Below are 6,423 nucleotides of genomic sequence, written 5' to 3'. Positions count from 1 at the left end.
TAGCCATTTTATTTTGTAAGATAAGATAATAATCAAATAATAAACTTAGTTGAATTATAAGGTTTCCCAATTTGAAGATTTGGTCAGTTTTTGGTATCATACCGAGTGCACACTCATGACTCATCCACTTAAACTTTCATCCAATATACTTCCCTTTTCAGTTTGAGCCTTTCATGCTTTCATAGCCAACAGTTTAGTCAACCAAAATATCCAATTTTAATTTCTTTTCATTTTATTATTTTAAGCTTTTCTTTCTTTTTTTTTCAAATTTAATGCTATATTATACATTTATACTCACACATTCTCAAATTAATGGGATTTTAGTTATGTATAGTTATTAAGAAATAAAGGGCAAATTATTAAAATAAAAGATTTGAGCTTTAAATTTATCGACTTTTGCATATTGGATACGAAAATGCATTTTTTCACTAAACTATGTAAATTGTGAGAGTAGTCACACGGATTCTAAATGAACGTAAACTGCTACATCCCTCTAGTGGTTTACGTTGAAACTCGAAATAGCCAAAAACCGCTGTAGAGGTCTCGCGGTTTATGTGTAAGTATGAAATATGCATAAACTGCAACAGGGGTCCAACGGTTTATGCTTGCATCAAATTTGCCTATATATACTAACCAAGAGGGAGTGGTGTGATGGTAGAGAGTCATTTTCACACTTTCACAAATGGATAGCGAGGAGAATTTTTTTTGTTCTAGTCCACTGCTCTGGTAAAATAAAAAAAAATAAAAGACACGGTGTTAAGTTCACTGATAAAGAATCGGTGAGTGTTTTTATCCGTTCCACAAATATTTTGTTAAAGCTAAAGATGAGCATATTGCAAAAGGCGGAGTTGTGTGGGGGTCAAGTAGGCGAAGAAGGTGTTCTACAATATTCTGATTGCAGTTGTGTCAACTGGTGTGTAGTATGAAACATTTGTGATAAGGTTGGATGAAGACATGCAGGTTTTGTTTCATTGTCGGCGCAGTTTTCCGAAGGTGAGAATACACAAGTTGTATGCCAAATTGGAAGATGGTGTCGACAATTTCGGGGCATCAGTGTCGAATCCTCAATCGACGACGGTGGGGGGTGCTTTTACTTCGATACCTGTCGTTGCACCTGGTTGTCTGTTGGCTGAACCACCATTTGTTCCAGCAGGTTAGCTCAATCACCTGGTTTGATTCTTGGTCCTTCAGGTGATGGTGAGCCGGATCATGTTGAAAATGCAATGCGAGAGGATGATTTGGACGATGAGTCAGATCACATATTAGGGGACAATGAGGAGGGTACTCCTAGGAACCCAGCGGCACGTTAGGGGTCATCCAGTTCTAGGTCCTACCAACAACCGCCACTTTTCTTGACGTTGAACTTGGAAGCAGTCGGCCAATAACTGGACATAGCTCCCACCTTCGGAGGCTAAGAATTACAGGAGGAAAATCCTTCTGAGAAATTTCAGATTACCCAATCTTTTCAGACTAAGGAGTAAACTGTGTTGAGTGTTAAGGATTATAGCATCCGCTGTAGAGTTCAGTATTGGGTGATGGAGTCAGATCATCTGAAGTATCATGGGAGATGCAAGGAGTTTGGGAACGGCTGCACGTGGATAATTTGTATCACACTTCGGCAGCGTAAAGGTAATTGGGAGGTTAGAAGGTACAACGGAACTCACACTTGCTTGGCTACTTCGACTTTGAGTGACCACCGACAGCTCGATCACCACGTCATTTGTGCAAGGATCTTTTCGTTGGTTAGGGCGGATGCAGCGGTTAGGATAAAGGTGTTGCAAGAAGTTACTGAGGCACCCTATGGATTCAGGCTTAGTTATAGGAAGGTGTGGATGACAAAACAGAAGGCAGTTGCACAGATCTACGGAGATTGGGAAAAGTCATATGCCGAGTTGCCCCGTTAGATCTTTGGGGTGCAAGCCACAATGGAGGGAACTGTGGCATTATTGAAGACTTCTTCGGTACGTGTAGGTGATTAGGTTGATGAGTCTACAGAGTACTTTCCTCATCTTTTCTGGACATTTCTTCCATGCATTGAGGTATTTAGACATTTCAAGTCACTAGTAAGCGTTGACGAGACTCATTTATATGGGAAGTGTGGCGGGACTTTACTTCTGGCTATCGCGCAAGATGGAAACTCGAATATCTTGCATGTTGCCTTTGCACTTGTGGAAGGGGAGAATGCGGAGCCCTGTGTTTTTTTCTTATCCCACTTGCATCAACATGTGACTCCACAAGAAGGCATTCTTGTGATATATGCGTATATGCGTACGGTGTCCTCAGTAGCATCCTCCAGCAGCACCCTGAATCTATCATGGAACCAGGTGAAGTTGACTGTAAACTGCTTTACCTTATTCGGCAGGGAAGCTCGCCAAATAGTTCTGGAAATCACTCGCAAGTGGGTTTGCTATCATCCATCAGCCTCTCAAAATCTGTAAGGCACCCAGATACAGATAAACCATCCACGGATAGCCACAGCTGGTATGTAACATCCTACAGCGTGATGGTGCACTCCCCGAATGACATATGAAAGGTGTGCGTCTCAAGACGCCACCTCTCAATGAATGCGCAGACTAGGGGCTCATCCAACCAGAACCACCTTGTGTTGAGCCTCACCAGGTAGTACAAACTAGTCCTCTCCAGATAGGGTATGATCCTGTCATGCAGAGGCATATTCTGTTGCCTCCGGATACTATAAATACACCTACTTGGCTATAGCATGTGAGAGAAATAAGCAAACCAAATAAAATTCCATCACTAACAAGTTTAATCTATAGATTATAACCGGAAATAGATACTAAACTTATAATTTTAAATTAAATTTAATAAAACTTAAATATAAGACTCAAATATTTAATTTAAAATAATCAAACCCTAAACTACAAAACGTATAATTTTAAAGTTCAAGAACGTAAAATACAACCGCTACATTCTATTTACAAAATTTAATCTTTAAACTCTAAACAACTAAAACTATAATATTTGAATTTAAACGTACATATTTAAAACCTAAAATTTTAAGTCTTAGTTTTTAAATACGATACTTAATCAACAACCCTACAAGCCTTACAATTTGAATCCTATATCTCAACTAGAAGAGGATCATCATTTCGAGTTTCAATGTAAACCGTTAGAGGAGGTGTAGCGGTTTACGTTTATTTGGAATCCGTAGGACCCCTCTCGCGGTTTACATAATTTAGTGAAAAAGTGCATTTCTGTATCCAATATGCAAAAGTTGTATTTCGATAAATTTAAAGTCCAAATATTTTATTTTAAAAATTTTCTCAGAAATAAATATCATTAAACACCTAAAAAATTGAGAACTAAATCTTGTTAATTACAATATATTTTTCCCACTTGAAAGTGTAGATGTTATCTTTTGAGAAACATACATTCATTCGCACGGCATTTATTTTGAGAATGAGAAAATTATTACAAAAATGAAGGGAAAGATTTGCATAGAGTTGTTTTCCTGTAAAATTGATAATTTAGAATTGTTAAATGATGATTTAGTCAAAGGTAAATACTAAATCAGTACTTGAAAATTCTGACACTGATAAAATAGTACCTGACTTTTGTTATTGACAAAATAGTTCTTAAATGATTTTAAAATATGACAAACGTGTTCCTAAACTCATTAGAGCACATCTCCGATGAGAATACTTCTGAGCTGGCCATCGTATTTTGTTGAGATGGCAACCTTGTTAATGTATAATATCTAGGTAAAATTTTTAATTAATTAATTCAATTCACGTTGAAAAATCTCTCTAACCCTATTCTCCCATTCCCATTTCCCCAATGTACTCTCTCGCTTTCATTCTAAAATAGCACCTCAACCTCCACTACTGTCCTATGCTCCACCACCTCCACCAGCCATCACTTCTATAGCCACCTCCATATGCTCTTCCAACAGTATCATACCCTACACCACCCTCACCGCCACTTCTGTCACCTCCCCCATAACCAGTGCTATGTTCTCTACAAGCACCACCATATCCTCTACCAGAACCACCTCCATAACCAATGTCATGCTCTCCACTAGCACCACCATTACAGTCTTTTCCTGGTCCTCCTCCTTTACTACCTCCATAATAACTAGATACGCAATAAAGATAAGTTATTGTTTCTTTGGACGTCGAAAGAGAGAAGGGAAGAAATGGTGAGAAAATAGGGGTAAAACAGAGAGAGAGAGAGAGAGAGAGAGAGAGAGAGAGAGAGAGAGAGAGAGAGAGAGAGAGAGAGAGAGAGAGAGAGAGAGAGAGCATATGGAAAGTGACGAAGAGAAGGGCAGCGGCAACGGAGAAAGGAGGAGACTCGGAGATGGCAACAAAGAGTCGATGACAGAGATCTGAGAGATGGAGAGCAGAGTAGAGAAAGGAGATGAGGATAGGGTTTAGATCTAGGAATTTTTTTTTCAGGTTGGATTTCGATTAATTAATTAAAAATTCCACCTCAGCATTGTTCTCACTAGAGATGTGTTTCCGCGAATTGAAGGATACACTTGTCAATTTTTAATTTCTTTCAAGTACCATTTTGTCGATAACGTCTTTCAGGTACCATTTTATCAGCGCCAGAATCTTTCCGGTATTGATTTGGTATTTACCTCTTTAGTCAAATTATCTAATGATTCACAAATATCAAATTCACATGAAGGCAACTACATGTGAGTTTTCACCAAAAATAAATTAACACAATGAATAAAAGATACGTTTATATTTGATAGGGTAAAGTACTAAATTGGTCCCTTATGTTTGGGCCTAATTCTGTTTTGGTCCCTAAAATTTAAAGTGTCCTATTTGCATCAAAAAAAGTTTCATTTAGCTTCAATATAGTTTTGTCGTTAAGTTAATGTTAAATAATTAACGAAACTCAGCTTTAGATATGAAAAACTTATATAACCAAACTTTTCGGTTGTCGAGGGAGTTTCCTGCGGTAGAGGTGACAATGGCCTTGTTCTCGTTGCCACCAGCGAACTTTCCTGCGAAAAGTGAGTTCTCGACAATGTTCTCCATGTGCTTTGAACCAAGGTCAATGGCTCGTGGTGATGCATCTATTGTCGATCCTGTGCCTCTCGAGTTTGTACTTCTTTTTCAGGGAAAGACATTATATTTTGGTGGAACGGTGAGGTTAATTATTTAATATTGACTTTGTAGTGGGACTACATTGAAGCTAATGAAACTTTTTTTGATTTAAATAGGACACTTTAAACTTTAGGGATCAAAATAGGATTGGACCCAAATATAGGGAGACCAATTTAGTACTTTACCTATTTTATAAATGAACAAATCTAATAATGTGGAATATATATAGGTAAAAAAAGTAAATAATATAAAAATATTAATAGTTTTTATTTTAGGTAAAATGTTGATGGTCATTATTGTTGGGCTATTGTAGGAAGCTCTTGACGACCAAAAAAGAATCAAGTAAGAGAATATAACATGAAAAGACCCATATCCAACTCAACTTTAAGATAATAAGATAATGTGTCTCTCATTTTATAAACTTCTCACTCTTTCTTGTTTTCTTCAATGTAGGACTAATTCATTACTTTCCTCACACTTGCTACTTAATAATTTTACATAACACTGTGTTCGGTTATTGTCTTCAAAAAATAAAGACATAGACACAAAGATACATGAACGCAGATATACACAAAATTTTTAAAACGTTTGGCGATAATAGTCATAATACACAAGACATGTCTACCTAATTCAAAAGTTAAATTTATCCTCAAATCAGAATAACCTCAACACCACCACTATCATCACCAATTTCTACCATCACTATCATCACTACTGAACTCTCATTCTTATTTCAAATAAATAAAATTAACAATTCCAATTTAAATATCACTTAAACAATTCAAATTAAAAAACAAAGAAAATTAAAAGAAAGGTAGAAACAGATCTAAAATTAGGGATGGTGAAGGTTTGTTGACGCATCGGAGGAGAAACAAATGATGAGAAAAAATGCCGGTGATGACAAAGGGTGATGTGGAGGCAAACTACAGTGTTGGACGACCTTCTTTGTGTCCGCAGTTACTGCGGCGTTCGGCAGAGAGATGGTGATGTCAGAGAGAGAGAGAGAGGATAAACACAAAGTGCTTTGGAAGCATAACTACTTGATGAATTTGGGATGGTGGAGGATGAGGATGAAATATATTTGGAGAGGAGTTGAGATGCAGTAACAATGGAGGTTAGAGGAGGGAGAGAGAAGAGAAAAAAGAACGTTAACGTGAGTTGGATAATTTTGAAATTTTGATCCGTGTCTCAAGCCAAATATCCGTATCTCTTCATTTTGGCCAGACACAAAATACATGTTTTCTATGGGTAGTCATGTGTAACCGTGTCTCTCTTGAATTTGTGTCTTACAAAACAAAAAATGCGCATGTGTTGTGTGTGTCTCTCATATACACGGACACCA

Source organism: Arachis hypogaea, chromosome 9 (genome assembly GCF_003086295.3).
Source record: "Arachis hypogaea cultivar Tifrunner chromosome 9, arahy.Tifrunner.gnm2.J5K5, whole genome shotgun sequence".
Classification (NCBI taxonomy): domain Eukaryota; kingdom Viridiplantae; phylum Streptophyta; class Magnoliopsida; order Fabales; family Fabaceae; genus Arachis; species Arachis hypogaea.
Note: the sequence above shows the minus strand (reverse complement) of the source record.